The 22,485-nt window shown below is 38.1% G+C and overlaps 1 protein-coding gene across 3 annotated transcripts in view; it reads left to right on the top strand.

Moving 5' to 3' along the window:
- Positions 1–22,485, top strand: part of FRY (FRY microtubule binding protein) — a 249,737-nt gene that overhangs the window by 8,618 nt on the left and 218,634 nt on the right. For 2 of the 3 annotated variants that reach the window (XM_072993766.2, XM_078389990.1), the window contains exon 2: positions 20,574–20,763. The exons of the other annotated variant lie outside the window; for it this stretch is intronic. The gene's annotated coding sequence lies outside the window, so the exon portion shown is untranslated. The remainder of the gene's footprint in view (positions 1–20,573; positions 20,764–22,485) is intronic. 3 annotated transcript variants of the gene reach the window in all.

Raw genomic sequence — 22,485 nt, 5'->3', positions numbered from 1 at the left:
CTTAAAACAAATCACTTTTAAGGTAGTTTGAAGCAAAAGTATGATGTCCAGATGTAAATCAGGAGGTGAGAGAACCTTTTATCTAGGTGTTCCCACAGCCCAGAAAATGTATTCTGTCTTTTAGACATCTTGTACTCTGTTTGCCAATCCAAGATTCTCAGAGCAAGGTAAACAAAAATTAAAATTACTACAATAAAACCAATAAACAGAACTATAACAAAGAGTTAAAAATGTCAATGTGTATAATGAATAAAAGCAGAATTAAAATGAAGGGATATAAAAGGCCTGGGGAGATTTTAAAATGTTATCATTTGGTACTGAAAAGATAATAACCAAATGACTTTCTGAGACATGGAGTTATCCTGAGGTATATGAAGTGTGTCTTAAAGTGATATCAGTGCATGCACACATATACTCACATGTGCAGACATGCTACTAGATATGTTGTATAGTTAGTTGCTGATGTGCACAGATGCAAAAGTCTAGTTGGTGCAGGATGCATGTAATTAGAAAATGGAATGTGAGAAATATCAATTAAGGAAAGCTCAGAACTAAAAATAAGGAATGGAATATTAAGAATTTTGATATCTGAGAAAGGAGGAGTAGGATAGATATTTTCTATTAGATAATTAGCTCAAATCTTGTTGCACAACCTCACTCTGCATAAGGCTGATGATGTCATCAGCAAGGTGGTTTTTCAGAAACTAAAAGTCTTTGATTCTCTCCCAAAGCTCACAAGACTTCCTTGGAATCTTTTTCAACATGAGGAAGCTGTTGAGAGCTGTGGGATCAGGAGGGAGTCTTTGATTTCCAAAGGTCACTGCTGAAGGCATGCCATTACAGGTGGCTGCCATTTTAGAAAATTAAAAACTTAAAGATAATTTTGTGCAGGAAATAATTTCATAATTTTACTTCTTGGTACAGTACTGTGAATTTTATGCTGGTGTGGTGTGTAGCAGGATAGTGCTGCATTTTTACAATTTGTGATCCCCCCCCCCAATTTTTGGGACTTCTTTTTGAAGGACTGTGCTCTGAGTTGTCCTTTGATCTATGCATAGTTATAACTGAGCAACTTTAACAGGCTACGGTTTGGGATTGATAAGTGTAAATAAAAAACTAAAAACCTGGTTGCTTAGTGAATAAACTTTTTATTTAGCAAATGAGTTGACCAATGAAGTCAGGCTGAGTTTTGTTTGCCTGAAGGTGGAGAGTGCAGATCAGCATAACATGGTTTGAACAATTTGCTTTAAGTATCAATTATGTGTACATGCCACTCACATATATTTGTGGTACTTGCCATGCTTAACATTGGTGGACATTGAATCTCTTGATAAACACATACACATAACATATGATTTAATTCTTCCCCATTTTTCCAACTGTGGGTGTATTCATTTCCAACTCTTACCTTTTTCTCCCCAACGAAACATTTTGTGTCCAATTGCGCACTTAAAAAAAATCCCTGTGGCCCATTTGGTTTCTGCAGTTAGGTGTAAAGGAGCAGTAGAGAACTTCATTTCTCAAAGGACAGTATGCTCACTCACTTGTATGGAAATTCTGGTTTCTATGGAAGGCTAGTTTTGTTTTGTTTTTAACTTATCCACGTGCTCTTGGAAGAACTTAACCAAATGAAATGGCATTAAATAATAAAATCTTTTTCCAATACAGTGTCACATCAAGTAATGCAACAGTTGAAGGTAACATTGGTTTGCAGAGTTCACTTATTTACAATAAAGATGTGAAAAGGGAGGTTGTCATGGTGACCTGCCTATAAGAAAGCACAAGAACTAAACTTCTGAATAATTGATAGACTCCTAAGATTAGAAATTATTTACATGCTGTTTTCTTTTGATGTTCATGCATACTTCAAACATTTTAAAATCACTAGGCAGTCCATAAATAAATTTTATGACTACTTTGCCAAAATAATTTTGATTGTGATCAAGCTGTGTATGATGTATTTGTAAATATAGATCTAAATAGCACTAATGGAACACAGTTCAACTCTGTGTGCAGTAGCTTTCCAACAGAGAGGAAAGGGACATCTAATTGTTACCATGAAAGGGCATTGTAAAAGTAGACAAAAGCTTTATTCGTCTCTCACAAACCGTTGACTCCATCCAGATATACTCAAGTCCAGTGCAGCTTAATAACACAACCATATACTGTAATGTTCTCACAATAACCTTCTGCTACTGCTCTGCTACTCTAGATCAGAATATCTAAAATGTATTGATTTTGGTGGATGAGCATGAGAAATCACACACAGTAGCAATTTATATACACATTTACACATACTTATGTGTACAAAAATTCAGTGGGTACAAATGTTCAATTATTGGTTAAGAACTACCTTAGCATGGGATTTTTTTTAAAAAGCTTATACTTTTTATTTAATTATTTCATTTAATTAAATTTTAAAGTTTTGTACTATTTACTAACAGACTTACAGCAGTAACCACATAAAAGAGAAGGGATGATGATGATGAGATGGAAAGTGCTGGGCAGGTGAGCAGTTAAAGGAAATAATAAAATAAGGCTGCAGATAAGAGGTAATTGTGTTATCAGCTGAAGCATATAAGCAGATGAATCTGACACAATGAAGATCCCATCAATATTCCCATCAATTGGTGGAAAAAACATTAGTTTTAATTTTTAAATATAATAATGCATTCACCCTACCCTGTGATCCTCTTTACTTCTAAGGACCAAACTTCACAAGATTTAATGGTTGCAAACAGAGATTTTTCCCCATAATAAGTACAGGAGAGAGATTTTTCTGAGGATGGCAACAGGTTAAATTATCCTCCACATATGTCCTGTTCTCATTAATTTTTTTATATCTTTTTGTTGCTTAGCATAGTGAATCATGATTCACTGTGCTAAAGTAAGTTGCTGTTAGAGTACAGTGGACCCTCAACTTACAGACGGCTCGACTTACAGACTTTTCGAGTTACAGACTTCTCTGGCCGCAAAATTTGATTCGACTTGCAGCCAGAGAATCGACTTAAAGACCAGAAAAAAACCCAAACGTAATAAAAACGGAACAAAAATGGCCGGTTACTGATTAATCGGTTTTCAATGCATTGTAGGTCAATGGAGACTCAACCTACAGACTTTTTGACCTGCAGCCACCATTCAAATACGGATTAATTCCGTAAGTAGAGGGTCCACTGTAGGCCCATTTGAATCAATGCAATATATACAAACATTGGCTCCTCAAATCAGTGGATCTACTCTAGTATGATTTACTGTGCTAAGTACGTACAGGATTTTAGACTGTAGAAAATAATTATATTAAAATGATAGCAGCACTTCAATAAATCACACATAACAATCAAGTAGAGCCCAATGAATTCAGAGAAAGTAGCTAAAAGACCATAATTTGTACAAAGCAAGTTGGGGAGAAGGACTTACGTGTTTTCCTAAAGGTCAACAAAGAAGTGGCCAATATTTCTCTAGAGTGGGTACAGTGGCCCCACAGTGATATGGGGCCACTGTAGAAAAAGACCTGTCTCTGATACATATTAGCCGACTTTTTATATGGTTTCAAATTATGCATGGGATAAGCTTGTAGTTGTTCTGTATTATTTGTTCATTAACTGCCCAGAATAATGGTTTACTTTAATAGGCTATCTATCTATCTATCTATCTATCTATCTATCTATCTATCTATCTATCTATCTATCTATCTATCTATCTATCTATCTATCTATCTATCTATCTATCTATCTATCTATCTATCTATCTATCTATCTATCTGTCTATCTATCTATCTATCTGTCTATCTGTCTATCTGTCTGTCTGTCTGTCTGTCTGTCTATCTATCTATCTATGTTAATTAATTAATTAATCAGTTAATAAAATAAAATAATAGATTTCACTGAGATAACCTGAGCAAAAATTCCGCTTTACTGTATTTTACTTTCACATCTAGGATAAATTCCTCTTTGCTCCATAAGATAAGAGATCTCTTTTGTGGATTATTTATTTATTTATTTTGTATTTTATTTTTAAAAAATATATAATGTTTTGTATTTTTCTACAGAAGTACAAGTGTATTTTTATGCAAAAACCTTGCACTTTGTTCAAGAAATGTTATGTTGTCAAAAGCAGGTGTTTTGTACTAAATGCAATGTGTGCACAGTACAGAATTTTTTGCATAAAATGCAAGGTTTTTATGAATGCCTTTGATGATGTAAAAAAAAGACTATGGTCTTTCTGTTTTCATGCAGGAATAAAAAACCATGAAACAGGTTCTTTTTTCCTCCAATAGGCTATCTTGACATGTCAATACATCTTTTTCGTCAGAGATGAGAATAGTTGCAAATATTCATTACATCCTTGCTGTGAGCTTAGAGAGTAGGTCTTCAGATTCAAATCTGATTATTTAGATGCTGAGCAGGTATAAAACCCTTTAGCTAATGCAATTTGCAATAAAATTCTATGTGTTAGACCAAAGATACATTTAACAAGTTATGTGTAGTTTGGTGCCAAAGCTGAAGACCATGGACTGTTATTTGGAGGGACTGTCTTCCCAGGAAGCATATATGCTTGATTTTGTTACATGAAGGCTGCTTTTGCACTTTTTAGTATCTGATTTTGAATAAAAATATTAAAATAAATCTTGTACTGTGGAATTATTATATACATCAGTGGTTCTTAACCTTTGTTACTCAGATGCTTTTGAACTGCAACTCCCAGAAACCCCAGTCAGCACAGCTGGTGGTGAAGGCTTCTGGGAGTTGCAGTCCAAAACTCCTGAGTAACCCAAGGTTAAGAACCAGTGATATACATGACAACGAACAGTTAGAGTGCTTAAAAAAAAAAACATGCTGCATTTTGAAAGTCTCTTCCCCAGCTGATATTGGAACAATATGAGAAGTGGGGATTGCCAAATGGATGCCATATTTGAATAATGTCAGAAGACCAGTAGAGTATTTTGCCTTTTATATTCCCAAGTGAGCATCATTTGTAGTAAATTTTCTAGAAAAACATAAAGATATTTATTTTGAAATATCTGGCTACCCTCTCTGTTATTTTTGAATATGCCTTGCTAAAAAATGCATTGAAACAAAATGTATCCAGAAGTAATGCATGTTATGAATTAACACAAAAGGCTTTGTAGCAAGAGAAGGTGTGATTGGCTACCTTGATATCTATGGAAGAAAGCACCATATGACTGTTAGGAATACAAACATAATTTTTGGTGACTAATATTTAATTCTAAAATCTCCTGTATTTAGAAGACACCAGTGAAATATAAACAAGAGAAAAAGACATACATGCCTACAAACCCTGGTGTTTCTATGTCATTTGCATGGATCTGGGCACTCAGGGAATTAGATCACTGAGGACTTAGTTAGTCTGAGGGCCAGCCTAGACTGGCTGTTTTGGGTGTGGATCAGGCTACTAAGGGTATGTTGAAGAGTGGGGGAGGACCAATTGCCATTTGATGTGCACCTCCCTAATGGCACACAACCTCTTGTAGCCTGATTAGCTGTCAATTAAGTGCTTCCCTGATCATCTGAGGAGGGTCAGAAGAGGTAAAATTTTTGTTTACATCACTCCTCTTCCTCTGTCACTGTGCTATCCCATTTTCTTCTTTCCCCGTGCTTCCTTTCCTTCATTCTTCCCCAACTTTCTCTCTCAAATTCTCCCTCAGAATCTGCGGGTGCTGGACGCTGCTATATACTGGCTAAACTAGCATGCCAAAAAGAATGCATTCCTTACCCCTGGGCCAGAAAGGTGTGTGGCAACTCTTAAAGGGGAAGGATGGATTTCTCTAACTAGAAACACTTGCAGAAAAGATCTTTTTCTCCAATCCAAACCATGCCCTCAGCAATCCATATATCATACTAATATATGCCATCATGGGCAGGTAGTAAAGCTTAATGGATGACCAGATGAAAAACAGGGCAAGGTTCCTGTATCTTCAATAGTTATGTGGAGGAAAACATTTTAATAGGTGTAGCTTGTATTAAAAGTTGCACCTGCTGAAATGTCATTATTTAAGCAACTATTAAAAGTACAGAAATCCTGTCCATTTTTTTATCTGGTCCCCCAAACATCTCACTATACAAAAAGGGCTGTAGATTGTTCATTTGACATTTCTTTGCTGATCAACTTTTAAATTCTTGACTACTGTGACGTGGCTGGCCACTCCTTTGTCTCTGCCCACTCAGGCCTCTCAGAATGCCCACCACGCCACTAAACACTCTTGCTGCCACCAACCTTCCTTTAAATAAAAGGACAAGGGTTTCTTTCAAAACAAAACACTTGGTTTATTGATTACAAAATAAAATATGAAAATCACAGGAAGATAATCACGTTGTAATTCACTTTCTTATTTAATTAAGCATATAGACTTTCCCTCACTGACACTCAGGCACACAGGCCCCTAACAAACTCTTTCTCTCTCACACCAGATCTCTTCAGATCTAACTCTAACACTTAATCTCCCACATACTCCATACCCTCCTTTATATCCCAGCCCCTCCCCCTTTTGCACCACCTTCCGTTCCCTCATTGGCTCCTTTTCCACTGCTCATCTGTGACGGTCAGGTGAGGGCAGGGCTGAACGCTACAACTACTTCTTTAGTACACAAAGCATGCATGGGTTTTAACTTTAAAATAGCTATCTAGTGTTCATTAAACACAGTGTGAGAAAACCTTTATTAAAGGAAATGAGCAAAAGCTGGAATGGAACAAAGTGGTCTAGAATGAGCACTTCATAATAAAATTGGTGTCACATTGGTGTCACATGGACACTCACAAGAACAATTTTTTAGCAACAAACTTTATTGTTTCATTAATTTTTCAATGCCTCCAAACTAGCTGGAGTAGAACAGAGTTGTTTGGTTGTTCTATTCAAAAGTTGCCATTCTGGACTGTTTTGCACACGTTTTTCTACATGGAATGTGGTTCCTGGGTATGTTTTGTGGTCTCTTGTATCAGTTCCATATAGTCACATGTGAGGAATGAATTTGATTGTTTTATCTTACTTGGAAGTTGCAATTTTGTGCAATTCTGTTCTGATTTGACTAGTTTGGGTTCATTAAAGCATTAATGAAATAATTGTTTGATGGAATTGATTTTTTTAGGATATTGCTTTGATTTGTGTATATCATATCCTAGTAGTTTTGGCATTGGTTTTTAGTGTCAGATGCCTGTTCTGGTTAGTTCCCTTCCAGCTTTTACCCAGTCTCATAATCAGAGTGACATTTCTGTCAGTATCCACCTCTCATTTTAATTTCAGAATGGCAAAACATATCGCCAATTGTTACATTTATTCCATACTTTTGCTACTACTGGACAAATAAGATGTGTTCCTTATGTTTGTGTCGGCAATATAGCTTAATAATTCCAGCAGTTCTTACAGAACTGAAAGGAACCTCTGAGTATGGATACAGGAAATGCATGATCAGGATTACTTTTTTGTTTGTTTTTACTTCAAAGCAGCTGCACAGGACTTTGATTGGTAGAATAATGTTGTGGAATCCCTTTTGTTAATATTTTTAATTCATGCTGTTTGTTTCAGTTACCACCCACTACCCCACCCTGGAAGCTGCTCTTAGCTCCCTGGTGGAAAATAAACAGGTGCAGATGCTGCACCTTTCTCTCCCCCACCTTGTACTTAGCCAAATGAGGCATGGCATTGACTGAAAACCTGTAACTCACAAAATCTGTGCCACTTCACTGATCAAATTATCAACTTTTTTGCAGCTGCTTTGGTCAAAAGAAAAGAAAGCATAATTAAATCTTTAGGAGAGCTAATCATGCTTTTTATATAGTTTGGCCCTGAGGTTTCATCGTAAATATTTCAAACGATATTGAAACAAATGATTCCTCTCGTCAGTGCTTAGATTTTACTTTTTCTTCATGAAGGAATGTTTACTGCTTTTTAATATTTTGCATTCTTGTTTAGATAGAATTTTTTTCTTGTGAGATGCCAGTTTTGTTATAAATTTCCTTTCAGTCGTGATGCTCGCTGAATAGTTTTTGACAAGCCACTGGATCTTCGAATAAGTAGTCTTGTTAACATGTGCAAAATGAAGATGAAATGCTGTTGTTCTACATATGTTGTCCTGATGCCCTTGGAGGAAGCATAACACAAATAATAAATATTTGCAGGGGTGCCAAGAAGGGATGGCACTGAAGGTGTTCTGTAATTCATGAACACGATTCTGTTCCTTCTTGTAGCAGAAATGATTTTCAACACAGAATAGATAAATGTGGAGGGGCAAGTGAAAGTGCCTGGTGATGATTCAAAGATTTTGTGTTCTACTTAGATCCCATGCTCCACGAGAAAATTCTTACATATTAAAACAATATGCTGTAACAACCTCTATGTGATTGCACCAGATGGTTGTTCGAAGTTATACCTAATGAGCATAATCTGGCTTTTGGAAGTTGGTATTGAGCTTTATTTAGAAATGGGCAATGGAAGTAGGTAGCAGGATTCGTGTGAAACTGCCATCTGGTGTACTGTTTTGGTATATTGAATTTGAGACAGACTAAAAGGAAGCAACAAAGTGAAAGTGTCTCAGAATGCCAAGTTCCAAGGAAAAGAGGAAGCAAAAGAGGATGCTAAACCAAGCTGAATACATTTTCCTTTTTGAAGTATGCATTAGAGTTTGGGATATTCGGGTTTGTAAACAAATATGAATACAAATATGAATAACCCTGTCCCAGTTGGACCTAATGAGGGTCTGGCCCCTGAAACCGAACCGTCTACTCATGTGTCCCGGTACTACAAAGGTCCTGTTCTTCCTGCCAATGGCGCAAGGAGCTCTGCTGTCTCCCTGCTCGGCTGGCCACTCACCAGCCATGTGGGGAGACCCATCCTTCTGCCCCGTGCCTGGAGTGGTCAGCCAAGCAGGCTGAGAGTGGAGGTCCTGGTGCCATTGACGGTAAGAATGGGGCCTTTGCAGCGCCAGGATGTGTAAGTGGATGGCCCGGTCCCAGGGACCAGACCCTCATTAGGTCCAGCTGGGACGGGGATATTCATATTTGTTTATCAATATGAATGTCCCCATCTCTAGTATGCATGTCAAGAACTGACAGACATCTTTTCACCCTATCCATTCCTCCGTTCACACACCAGTTTCTGGTGTCTTTCTACACAGAACTGCAAACAAAAACCAAGACAATGTTTACAGGATTTGACAGATGTGAAAAACAAGATTTAAGCATAGTTCCAAGGTCATAATGCACTGAAGAGTCTGACTGAAAACTTAGGTACCCTCACCTTGAGACATGTAGTTGTGCTTGATGAGTTGTTGGGAAATTGTCTCAAATCAACCGTTTCAACATTATCGACAGCAATTTCTGGGGATAGTTCAAAAGTACATATATGATCCAAGTGGAAAAGGGACTAGTGTATTGACTGTTGCAGTCATATGTGTAGGCTAGCGGCATTTAAAACGAGCAAATTGTGAATGCAGTGGTGCCTCGCTTAACGATTGCCCCGCTCTATGACAAAATCGCTTGACGATTAGGTTTTTTGCGATTGCTTTTGCAATTGCAAAACGATGTTTTAAATGGGTTTTTTTGTTTAATGATGATTGGTTCCCTGCTTCGGGAACCGATTTTCGCTTTACGACAATCAAAAACAGCTGATCGTCGGGTTTCAGAATGGCCACTGGCTGCTTAAAATGGCTCCCCGCTGTGTTTTTGGACGGATTCCTCGCTTTACAGGCAGCGAAAATGGCCGCCCATATGGAGGATCTTCGCTGTACGGTGAGTTTTCAGCTCATTGAAACGCATTGAGAGGTTTTCAATGCGTTTCAATGGGCTTTTTATTTCGCTTTATGTTTTCACTCTACAGCGATTTCGCTGGAATGAAGTAACATCGTTAAGCGAGGCACCACTGTAAATAACTACATAGTACATTGCTGCACATGTGATGTTCTTGGAACAACTGAGACATCATAGACTAAATTGCAGCTGAAAACTAAAACAAGCAGCAGAGGTATGTATGGCAGGAGATGGCAAAACAAAACTGGTTAGCAGCATAAAGAACCGAATAAACCACGAGCAAATACAATAAGACATGGTAACAGTAGTCCAGAAATAGCAACAATGTATGCCAGTAATTAGCTGGAGGTGGAGAGGTTGATAGAGAAGCCATTATTGGATGTACATAGACAATGTCCCCTACCATAGTCTCTCCTATGTTGCCCACTGCAAGAATCGGAAAGTTTCCCTTAATTCTGAACATTCTAGTGCCTTAAATCTACTTTTAGAGGGTGAGGTTTGGCAACCTGATAGGAAGCAGAGCTAGGCCTCCTCAAACAGTGTTTTCTAAGCCCATTTCTAATCAAACACACCAGGTAGAATAGGGTTTTAGCCATACAGTACTTGTAAAATCATGTAAAGCTTCACAGCAAAGAGACCAGAAGATGGTGCCGGAGTAATGTGGGCAATAACTTTGTTCACTTAAAGGTCATTTTTGCTTCCCATACTTAAGAAACCTAAGCTGCTGCAAATGACTTACTTGTTTGCATACTCCATTCCCATGTATGTATATTGTGTACTAGTGTATAAGCATGTTAAAAGCATGAAAACATGTTCTCTTTCTTAACAAAACCCACCCCTTTTTTATACAAATATTACAAAGAGAAGGCATTCACTTAGAGGAAGGGAAGTTTTCTCTTTGCGTATACCAAACTACAGGTTATGTCCCCCACATGGTGTCATCTGGCAAGCATTTTTTAAAACTATGTATCAGGTGTGAGGATGTGCTGGATTGTAACCATGGCTCTGGAGAAGTGGGCACATAGTTTTTCAGTGCGTGCAGCACTATTTTTGTTTTTTTGATCCCAAATTCTTTCCATCCATGTTCACCACACCTTACATACCTGTATAAACTTTGATCATATCCCCCACCTTCAAAGAATGCCTTTGAACATTCATGTGCCTATCACAGAACAGCACAACTCTCTCCTTTTCTCACACATACACTTGGATTAATTTAAAGAAATAAGGGCAGGCCTTCAGGACCAATTGCTAGGTTAAATTTTTTTTGTTATGCCTTTGATATGTTTTTTTCTGCTGCTTTTACTAGGTTTTGTTTTTTAAACTACTTACAGGGTTTTTATATTGTGTTCTAAAATAATTGGAGAGGTGAGAGCCACCATGTGTATGGTTGACCATTGCCTTTCCTGGTTCGTAAAAGCATTTAGAAAGGGGCTAAGAGAGTGGTAAATGCTTCCTTGCAGCAAGGCTAAGGGAGGTGGTAGTAATATTATTGCTGAAAAGTATTCCTGGAGTTGCACTGTACTGGAGTACAATTGGCCAGTATCCATATTCCATTTCCAGGCAAGAGGTTGGAGCATATGGCAGCTTCTCATCTTCAAGGGCTCCTGAAGGAAATACTGTAGATTATCTTGAAGTTCAATCTAGCTTCAGAACTGATTATGGAACAGAGACAACTTTGGTCATCTTGGTGGATGACCTGTGCCAGGAACTGGACAGCGGGAATATGTCACTCTTGGTTCTGCTGGACCACTTGTTGGCTTTTGAGACCATAGACTGGTATCCTTCTGGGCCATCTCTCTGGGATGGATGTGGAGGTACTGTTTTACAGTTACTCTTGTCTTTCTTGTGGGGCAAGTTCAGAAGGTGATGCTACACGCTTACCTTTGACTCCTTAGCCACTTAGTGTACTTGGGATAGGTCAGTTTCTGTCCTGATGTTATTTAACATATACTGAATTGAATAGAATTCATTGTGGTCATATTTCCCATTCAGAAAAAAAGATATACAGTAAAATAATGAGAGGGACTACAGAGAGATAGGTACATTGAGAGATTAGATAATCAGGACAAACTCCGCTCTCTTAATCCTTGCAGCTAGCGTGTTTCCCCAAAAATAAGACAGCGTCTTATATTAATTTTTGCTCCAAAAACACATTAGGGCTTATTTTCAGGGGATGTTTTATTTTACAGTCATGTCATCTTCTGATTGCTGCACAATGGTGGAGGGCAGGGTTTCACTTAACTGGGGCTTATTTTTGGGGTAGGGTTTATATTACGAGCATCCTGAAAAAAACATACTAGGGTTTATTTTCAGGTTAGGTCTTATTTCAGGGAAACAGGGTAGGAAAAACTTTGCTCCCTATACTGTGGTTTAAGAGTTTTGGTCTAATAAGTACTATTGTACTAACCAGCTGGAAGGGTAGCCTTGGAACCTGTTCAGCAATTGGCAGATTAGGTTATTCTTGTTTTGTTCATATAATGGGCAGTGTAAAAGCGCATGCGCAAGAAATTCAGGGCACCCCTTTCCACACAGGCAGAATCTTTCTTGGCCTGGGATTACCTTAAGACTGTCCTTAAGAAGGGCTGAGGGGAGCACGCTCAGTCTGGCTGGCATGGATGCTCTTAAGGCCTGTGGTGAGCAGAGTGAGACAGAGGGGAGCACATTCTGTTTACCTGGGCAAGGAGTTCCTGCTTTTCAATGTTGTATAGCCTCTGGGTGAGAGCTCTTAGGGCCTGTTTCTGCCCAAGCATCAGAATGTGTTCAAGGGGGATGCCTATGGACCTAATTTTTTTTGTTGGATGAAAGATTGCCATTGATTGTGGTGAGAATTGAGTAGCATATAGTGCATGTATCCCAGTTGATCTGCTGAAAAAACTAATCTAAGCCAGTACTTTAGGGTTTGGAGTCCAAGCATTAGTTTCCAGTTGGCCTACTGCTCCTTCAGGGCACAGGGCTGCATAGGCTACACAACTGGGGACCCCCAAAATACTGCACAAGAACATGGATTGTATTCTGACAGGTCTCAAAGTCAACCTAGAGAATTGTTCATCGCAATTCAGTGTATAAGTTGTTACAGGATCAGGATTTAGTCAGCAACATGTAACAAAGGAACACAGCTGGGTTAATTGAGGCAGCTGTGTGACAACCAATTTGATTGGTTCAACCAAGGATAAAACTAGCCAAGTTTGCAGAGACAAACTGTTGGGTAGTTGGGGTGGTTTGTTGTTGTGTTGCTGATGGTCGAGTTGTTGAGAGCTGTATATTCTGCATCGCTGGATGAAGACTTGCTGTATTGCAAGAAGAAGGTCCTGGAAGAAGACTATCTCCGTGGTGAGAGGAGAAGACTTCGTGGATGCTGGACTATTTACATTGGTAACAATCTTTGGTTACTGAAACTGTGATTTACTATTGCAAATTGAAGAACTACTGTGAATAACCAGGACTGTGTAAAGACCAAGAGAAGTTGTATTTACCCCTGTATATATGGAACTTTAATGTAAATAATACTATCAACACTACAACAATGTCTGTTTGGTTTCATCTCTGAGCAGTTCATTTCACCATTACGCCCCCTGGTGTAGTCTGGTAACGCCGCACCTCTGTCAATTGGTTATGGGCCCAGACAGCGCACCAGACTGCATCCAGGTATAAATTTAAGAAGTTATTGAAGAAACTGCTGACCAGAGAGAGCCAAGTAGTGTGGTCTACAGTCTGTGGTGAAAAATGGCCAACAAAATGTCTATGGCTGGACTGTGCATAAAAAAGTTGAATGGGGAGAATTATACAACTTGGCAGCAGAAGGTTCAGTTGCTATTGCAAAAGGAAGCATTATGGGACATAGTAGAAAATCCCCCAGCAGTCCTAAATGAGAGGAAAAAGAAACTAAATGCAAAAGCAGTGGCTATTATTGGGTTAACTCTAGAAGACCGTCTTCTTATCCACCTGAGAGGCCAAAACTCAGCAAAGCAGGCATGGGAGGATTTAAGGAGACTCTTCGTAAGAGATAACGTTGGAAGCCAGATTCAAATTGCCAGAAAACTTTTTCGAACTAGACTGCAAGCTGGAGGGTGTATGCTTCAACATTTAGAGGTAATGAAGTCAATGTTGATGGACTTAAGAGAAAAGAACATCACATTTACAGAAATACAAGAAGCGTTTATTATCCTGTCTTCATTAGATGAGTCATATGATCAGCTGGTGACCAATTTAGAAATTCTTCCTCAAGCAGAGCTAACAGTAATTAATATAACGGGCAAACTGTTGGAAGAAGAACAAAAGAGAAAAGATAACAAACAGCTCCGAGACTCCAAACTCACTAATCACCGTGATAAGCTGAAGGAAAGTGAGGAGGAGGGGGACACAGCTGCGAGCATTCATTCTGGAAAACGCTGTTTTTCCTGTGGCTCAAGAAAACATCTGATGAAAGATTGTAAATTTAAGAAAGTAAAAGAAAAACAAACCAGAAGCAAGAGAGAAACACTAAGCCTGATTGAGGAAATTTATAACTCTGAACAGGCAGAAGAGTGGATTGTCGACTCTGGAGCAACTGCCAGCATGTGTAAGAGCAAACAGCTAATATTTAACTACCAACCTGTATCCAACCAACAAGTATGCTTAGCAAATGGTGTTAGTGCTAAGGTACTGGGAAAAGGTAAAGTGAAATTGCCTTATATAGCTAGACCAATAGATGTTTTACATGTTCCAAATTTGAAGCATAATTTACTTTCTGTGAGTTCATTAGCAAAGAATGGGTTTATTAGCACTTTCTATGAGGAGAAATGTATAATAACTAGCAAGAACAATGAAAAATTGAATTGCTATGTTAGAAACAATTTATATAGACTAAACTGTACTAAGGCTAACAATGTCTATGAGAACAAATGTATACACAAAGATCGTATTCATTTATGGCATCAAAGACTAGGACATGCAAACTACAGAACACTGAGAAAAACAATTGAAAACTCAGTAGGAGTTAATTTAAAGCAATGTAATGAATATGTAAATTGTCAAGCATGCCAATTAGCCAAGAGTAAGAAAGCTCCTATAAGGAAACATAGTGATGTACAAGTGAAAAATATATTAGATTTGGTGTCAATTGATGTTATTGGACCCAAAAGTGCATCATTAGGAGGAGCCAGATACATTCTCTCTATCCAAGACCAAAAATCCAGGTTTGGATACTGCTATCTCATGAAAGATAAAAGTGCAGTACATGTAGAGTTTGAAAGATGGCTCAAATTTGTAGAGCGCAAAACAGGAAAAAAGGTTAAGGTGGTACAAACTGACAATGGAACAGAGTTTACAAATGCCAAATTTCAAGCAATATTAAAGAAAAATTGTATTACTCACAGAAGAGCCGCTCCCTATACACCTACTCAGAATGCCTTTATTGAAAGAAGGGGCCAAACTCTGCAGAACATGGCTGAGGCAATGATTAGGGGGAGTAGACTATCAGAGAAATATTGGGGTGAAGCTATACTGTGCGCGAATTTTTATATTAATATTCTTTGGCACAGTGGAATAAACAACATACCCTACACAGTTTGGACTGGGAGAAAACCAAATTTAAAATTTTTACATGTATTTGGATCTCCTGCATGGGTTCACATCCCAAAAGAAATAAGGAAAAAGGGAGAGAAGAAAGCCAGGTTGATGTATTTCCTTGGATATCAACAAAATAGGAGAGCATTTAGGTTTGGGTTGCCAAATACCAACAAACTTGTAATAAGTAGCAGTGCTTCATTTAATGAGCACAGTAACTGGGACAAAATATGTAAACCTCCAGAAACAATAATTAAATTGCATGAAAGGAATGAAAGTAGTGAAGATAGTGCAGATGAAAGTGACTCTCAAACAGAGCAAGAAATAAAAAGAGAAGTAGAACATGAGGAAATGCAATCAGATAAAGAAATTCCATCCAACTCAGAAGAGAAGGAAACTCTCGAGGAGGACAGGGAATTACCTAGGAGGTCTAGCAGAGAGAGAAAAACTCCAGACAGGTACAAGCCTGAGACCTATTACTGTCTCAATGTGACTGAACCAGAGACATATAATGACATATGTAATATGCCAGAGAAGGAACAAATAAAATGGAAAGAGGCAATGGAGAAGGAGTTAAATTCATTAAAACAACTGAAGGTTTATGAGGAGGTAAAACTGCCTGAAAAATCAAAAGTAATTGGTTCCAGATGGGTATTTAAAAGGAAGGTGGATGCCAATGGTAATGTGAGGTATAGAGCAAGGTTAGTGGCAAAAGGGTATGCACAAACATCAAACGACTATGATCAAGTTTTTGCACCGGCTCTAAGACCAGAGACATTGAGATTTGCTTTAACCTATGCAGCCAAGCATAATCTCATAACCAGGCATGTTGATATAGAAACAGCCTATTTATATGCTGACCTGAAACATACAATTTATATGGAAATTCCACCAGGTATTGAAAATGAAGGTAAATGCTGGACATTGAAAAAGAGTTTGTATGGTCTCAGACAAAGTGGCCATGAATGGAACCAACATTTAACCAAAACTTTAAAGGATAATGGTTTTGTACAAGGAAAGGCTGACCCTTGTTTATTTATAAATGAGAAGACACAAGCTATAATATTAGTATTTGTGGATGATTTAGCCATATTTACTAAAGATAAGAAAGAGGCTGAAGAAACAATTCAAATGTTAAAAAGACATTACAAATTGAGAGATTTGGGAGAAATAAGTAACTACTTAGGAGTAGAAATAGAGAGAAGTGAGAAAGGATTTAAAATAGCACAAAAGAGCAAAATATTAAAACTCCTAAAACAGTATAAGATGGAGGATTGTAAAGGTGCAGCAACTCCAATGAATATTGAGTTTGAAAAAGAAGATATTAATGGCCCAGAATGTGATATTGATATATATAGGTCACTGATAGGCAGCTTACTATATTTGAGTAGATGGTCAAGGCCAGACATCTCTATAGCTGTGAACTTGCTATCAAGGAATGTGAGCAAACCGAATGTAAGGCACATGCAATCAGCAAAAAGAGTACTTAGGTATTTAAAGGAGGCACAAAATAAAAAGCTAAATTTAGAACCAGTGGGAGAACTGTCTATTACCGCTTATGCCGATGCAAATCACGGGAGTGATTTAACAACCAGAAGATCAACATCAGGCATGACAGTGCATTTGGGAGGAAGTTTGATAAGCTGGAAGACAGCTAGACAGAAATTTATATCGTTGTCTTCTGCCGAATCTGAGTATGCAGCATTATCTGAATTGTGTACAGATCTAGTATTCTATAAACAATTAGGACAAGATCTGGGATTGAATATAAAATCACAAATTAAAGTTTTTGAAGATAATCAAGCTGCCATACAGATGGCAAACTCACCAAATGTAAGAAGCAGATCTAAACACACAGATATCAGGTACCAAAATGTAAAGCAAAGTATAGAGAATGGGTTAATTGAACTGGTATACTGTGGAACAGAAAACAATAAAGCTGATTGTTTGACAAAAGTATTGGGGCCAGCTAAACATGACAAAGCATGTAAAATGTTGGGAATGATATAATGTATGTGAATGTAGAAGGAACTCTGTATATGTTAAAGGCAATGTACTATGTAAGTAGATATGTTACAGAATTGCTATAAACAATTGGAGGAGATTGACAGGTCTCAAAGTCAACCTAGAGAATTGTTCATCGCAATTCAGTGTATAAGTTGTTACAGGATCAGGATTTAGTCAGCAACATGTAACAAAGGAACACAGCTGGGTTAATTGAGGCAGCTGTGTGACAACCAATTTGATTGGTTCAACCAAGGATAAAACTAGCCAAGCTTGCAGAGACAAACTGTTGGGTAGTTGGGGTGGTTTGTTGTTGTGTTGCTGATGGTCGAGTTGTTGAGAGCTGTATATTCTGCATCGCTGGATGAAGACTTGCTGTATTGCAAGAAGAAGGTCCTGGAAGAAGACTATCTCCGTGGTGAGAGGAGAAGACTTCGTGGATGCTGGACTATTTACATTGGTAACAATCTTTGGTTACTGAAACTGTGATTTACTATTGCAAATTGAAGAACTACTGTGAATAACCAGGACTGTGTAAAGACCAAGAGAAGTTGTATTTACCCCTGTATATATGGAACTTTAATGTAAATAATACTATCAACACTACAACAGTGTCTGTTTGGTTTCATCTCTGAGCAGTTCATTTCACCATTACGCCCCCTGGCGTAGTCTGGTAACGCCGCACCTCTGTCATATTCTTTCGACTTTGGGACTGTATGCACTGATTCAAATGGGGATGCCATATAGTAATTGTGCCCTTGTTTTTGCTTGAAATACATGGGTGGCTGAAGGGACATGACGTCCACCATGAAACTGCTGGGAGAGATTGTCTGGAGTTTGGGGGTTTGTTGCCTTAAGTATGCTGAAGAGACCTAACTGCTTTTTCTTTCAATCTGATTCTAAGAAAGCTATTTCATTTCAAAATCTCTAATGTTAGTACTCAGTGTCTTGTCATGGACAAAGTGATAGATTGGGAGTCAAAAAAGCTGAGCTTGATTTTTTTTTCTTAGTCATAGAAATTCACTAGGAAAGGTTAAATACCTGGCTTACTTGAAAATTCTGTTGTAAGTCATTATGTGATTTGACAGCACATAGCATACATAACTGTCTCGGTAATGTACTGGATGAAGGCAAACAGATTGAAGTTTAATCCAAACAAGACAGAGGTGTTCCTGATCAGTTGAATGGCAGAGGACATGGTTACATTTCCTCTGAAAATATGGGCTTGCAGCTTATGTGTACAGTGGTGCCTCGCAAGACAAACGCCTCGCAGGACAAAAAAAATGCAAGACAAATGGTTTTTTCAATTGCTATGGTGACTCTCAAGATGGCTTCTTCTATGGCCGTGCTTCGCAAGACAGTCCCCCCCCCGAGCCCGATGCTTCGCAAGAAAAAAAAATCATTCTTCTTCGAGGTTCCCATAGGAAGAAGCCGCTTTTCGCAAGACAATTTTTTTCACAGGACAGCGCTACTCGCAGAACAAATTACATTCGTCTTGCAAGGCACCACTGTACTCTTCAACTTATCCTTCAAGGTGAATATTCAGTTTCAGAAGTGGCCTTGAGTGCATTTGTACAGTTAAAGTCAGTGCACCAGGACCACCCACTCCTGGAGATGTTGGATTTGGTCAGTGGCTACAGTGACACATGAATTAGTTATATACCACTTATATTAGTGTAATGCACTCTACGTGGAGCTGCTTTTGAAGAGTGTCCAAAAACTTAAGCTAGTCCAAAATGTTAACAATCAGACTATTGAATGAGGCTGTTTACAAGGAGGATATAACCTCCCTGTTACAACAGATTCACTGGCTACTGATTTGTCTCTGGGGTCAACTCATAGTCCTGTTTTTTTACTATAAAACTCTATATAAGTGTGTCTAGGCTATCTGAAACACTCTTAGGAACTTCAGGAGCAGCTGTTCTCTTGGTCTCATTGTCTTCACAAACATCTGGTGTGGATTTAAGAGTAGGTTTTTTCAATCACTGCCCCCGGTTCTGGAAGGCCTTCCCTTTCAAGGTTAGGTTCAGTCCCTATCTTGTCCTTCAGAAGATGGATGGAGACCATCCTTTTTAGTCACATTTTTAGTAACTGAATTGGGCAATGGAGAAGGGGGTGGTTTGGGATGCTGCACATTATTATTATAGTTTATTGAATGTACGTTTAATGTGTTTTAAAGATATTTTAAATTCCTTTAAGCTATGTTTTAAGTTGTTTAATGTAATAATGTATTGTGGTTTTGGTTGGCTTGTTTATTTCAAAACACAATCAATGGTCTTTTTGATCTTAAGGATCTGAAATATATTTCAGAAAGAGTTATAAAATAATTCAGATATCAGTTACTTCTGATGTCATCCTGTAAATTCCATCAGACTGTGTTGTCATCATCACTTAGCTTTTTAAGCTTAGCTCTTCACTTCTACATTCTTTTCTCCATTAGCTTCTTGTTTTACTATCAAAGGATATGAGAAGGCATCTCTATAATAAATGAAGTGGTGTGGGAAGTTACTGCAGTGTCATGTTTCTCTGAGCATTCTTTCCAAAATTTGTGGTGTGGAGGTGTTACACCACATTGCAAGGTCTGTTCAACAGTGTGCTCCACCTTGTGCTTTGAGACATTACTTGAACATGTTGCTCTAAGAAAAGAGATTAAAAGCAAGAAATTAATGAGGGTGACAAAAATAGTTTCTGTTCGACAGCTAGCTACTCTTTCTCTTAATGTGTTCTGGGAGGCATAGATACTTGCTGACCCTTGGGACATAATTTTGATATCTGATAAAACAGAACAGAGGCTGTTAAATACTTTATCTATTATTTATGTCAAATGGAAATGGGTGACATTTGCTACCGCTAATGGCAGTAGAGGCCCTATGAAAATGCTTCTGTACAGCCTAATAAAACAGGATTGCTGCGTATACATTAGCCACTTTTAAAACTTGGCCCTCCCCTGTATAAAAAGAACATTTCTGTGCATAATTTACAACAATTCTCATAAAACGTCTGGACATTGTTTTTGTACAACAAAGAATCAGCTGTCTTATGCAAATTGTGAAGTGTTATCAAAGACCCAAACTGTGCATATCAGTGCATCATCACTTCTGTTGTAATGCATTTTTGTGTAAAGAATGCTTGTGGAGAAATATAGGAATTTATTGGTAAACATGTATATAAAACCTACTTGATGACTAGTTAGGAGAAGTAGCAGTCATTATTATAATGTAGTACATCTTATCTAAGCTCAAGTTTACTGTCATTTTCTGTAGGTAGTACAGATGGTCCACAAATGCAGAACAACATCTTTCATTCCCCAGGAAGCAAGCAACATACAGTTTGTATCACTGACAGCCAGCCTGTCTCTAGCTAGGCTGCAAATCTGTGTCAACTGTATTTATGAAAAGCAAATTCCACCATTAATTTGACTAAAGCGATATTGAACGCATTGCTCTAAACAAGGTAAGACTTAGCCTTTTGTGGTGAATCTGAAACTTTTGTGTCGTTTATCTGTATTATAAATTGATGATGCATAATTTTCTGTTTTTGTATTTTGAAATCTAACAAACATTAAGATTTCAAACCTGCATGTTCTAATACTCTAGTTCAATGTTTGAAATGACAGATTCTTGCGAACTATGCTCTTACCTGTGATTTTAATGTTGAAGTAAAATGAAAAGCATGATTCAGCAATTAGCTGTGTAAGGGGAGAAACAAATGATATTGTGTTATCAGTTGAAACAGCATTTCTGAAGCCATTACTGATAGGTGGTGGCAGTTTAAAAGCATAACCTCTGAACAGATGCTTCAGTCAAGACCATACAGTAGTGCCCCGCTTGACGATTACCTCGTTAGATGAGGAAGTCACTTAACAATGAGTATTTTGCGATCGCAAAACAATGTATGGGTTTTTTGTTTAATGACAATTGTTTCCCTGCTTGGGGGACTGATTTTTCACTTAATGACAATCAAAACAGCTGATCGCTGGGTTTTCAGAATGGCCACCCGCTGTGCAAAATGGCTTCCCGCTGTGTTTTATGACAGATTCCTCGCTATACAGGCACCGGAAAATGGCCGCCCTATGGAGGATCTTCGCTGGACACTGACGTATTTCACCCATTGGAATGCATTGAATCGTTTTTCAGTGCATTTCAACGGGTTTTTTACTTTCGCTTGACGACGATTTTGTTCTGCAGCGATTTTGCTGGAATAGATTATCCTCGTCAAGCAAGGCACCACTGTATTTGGAAAGAGTTGTAGTAGACAGTGTTAGAAATCCAGCAGTGTTGAAGACTAGAAAAGGCTGTGAAGTAGAATACCTTTTAAATCAATTTCAACTGTGGTAAGATAATATTGCCTCAAAGTATGGTATTATACCCCATTGAAACTGAAACATATAAACAAATATTTGGACCCAAATTGTTGCAGAGGCTGTGAAGAAATTGATACATATTTACATTCCTGGTGGCCTTGACCTAGAGACTGTATATTTTCTGGGTCAAGGTATTTGAAAAAATCAGAAATATAACATCACAAAGTATGGCTAAAAGGCCAGCATTGGGATTAATGAATTCTTAGATTCCAGTGTGCTACTACACCATAAAGAGTTAATTATTAATTTTTTGTGTGTGTAGCAGCTAGAGAAACAATTGCTCAATGTTGAGAGACAGCTGCAGAAATTTCAATTAATATTTGGGACTCTAGGATATGGAAATTAGTTTTCATGGAAAAACTCACTGCCCACTCACAGCTAAGGTACCAGAATTACAGTATAGACTTGTTTTATAAAACCTGGCTTCTTTTTATTTAGTATTGTAATAATCATACTGATTCTCTTAGCAACCCCAAGCCACTCATGGTGATTTGTGCAAATATGTGTTATATTAACTAGTATTGCCATTTGATATGCTTGCTATGTGGGATTTGATGGTTTATAACTATTGTATCTTATTAATAATAATATAAAAAGAAATCCAGCAGTGTAACTTGTGTCTCAGAAGGCTGATGACATAATCCGCTTCAGTGTTTCTTCAGAAATTTAAAATTCCCCATCCATCCTGATGATCTGGAGGTTCCCTTGGGATTCCTTTCATTATGGGAAAGCCACTGAGGGCTGTGGGATCGAGTGGAGGTAAAGTCATCATGGCATTGACCCTAACGATCCATCCCATGGCCCCCAACAGC

This window comes from Pogona vitticeps, chromosome 3 (assembly GCF_051106095.1).
Source record: "Pogona vitticeps strain Pit_001003342236 chromosome 3, PviZW2.1, whole genome shotgun sequence".
NCBI lineage: Eukaryota > Metazoa > Chordata > Lepidosauria > Squamata > Agamidae > Pogona > Pogona vitticeps.
This window is presented reverse-complemented; position numbering and strand designations above follow the sequence as displayed.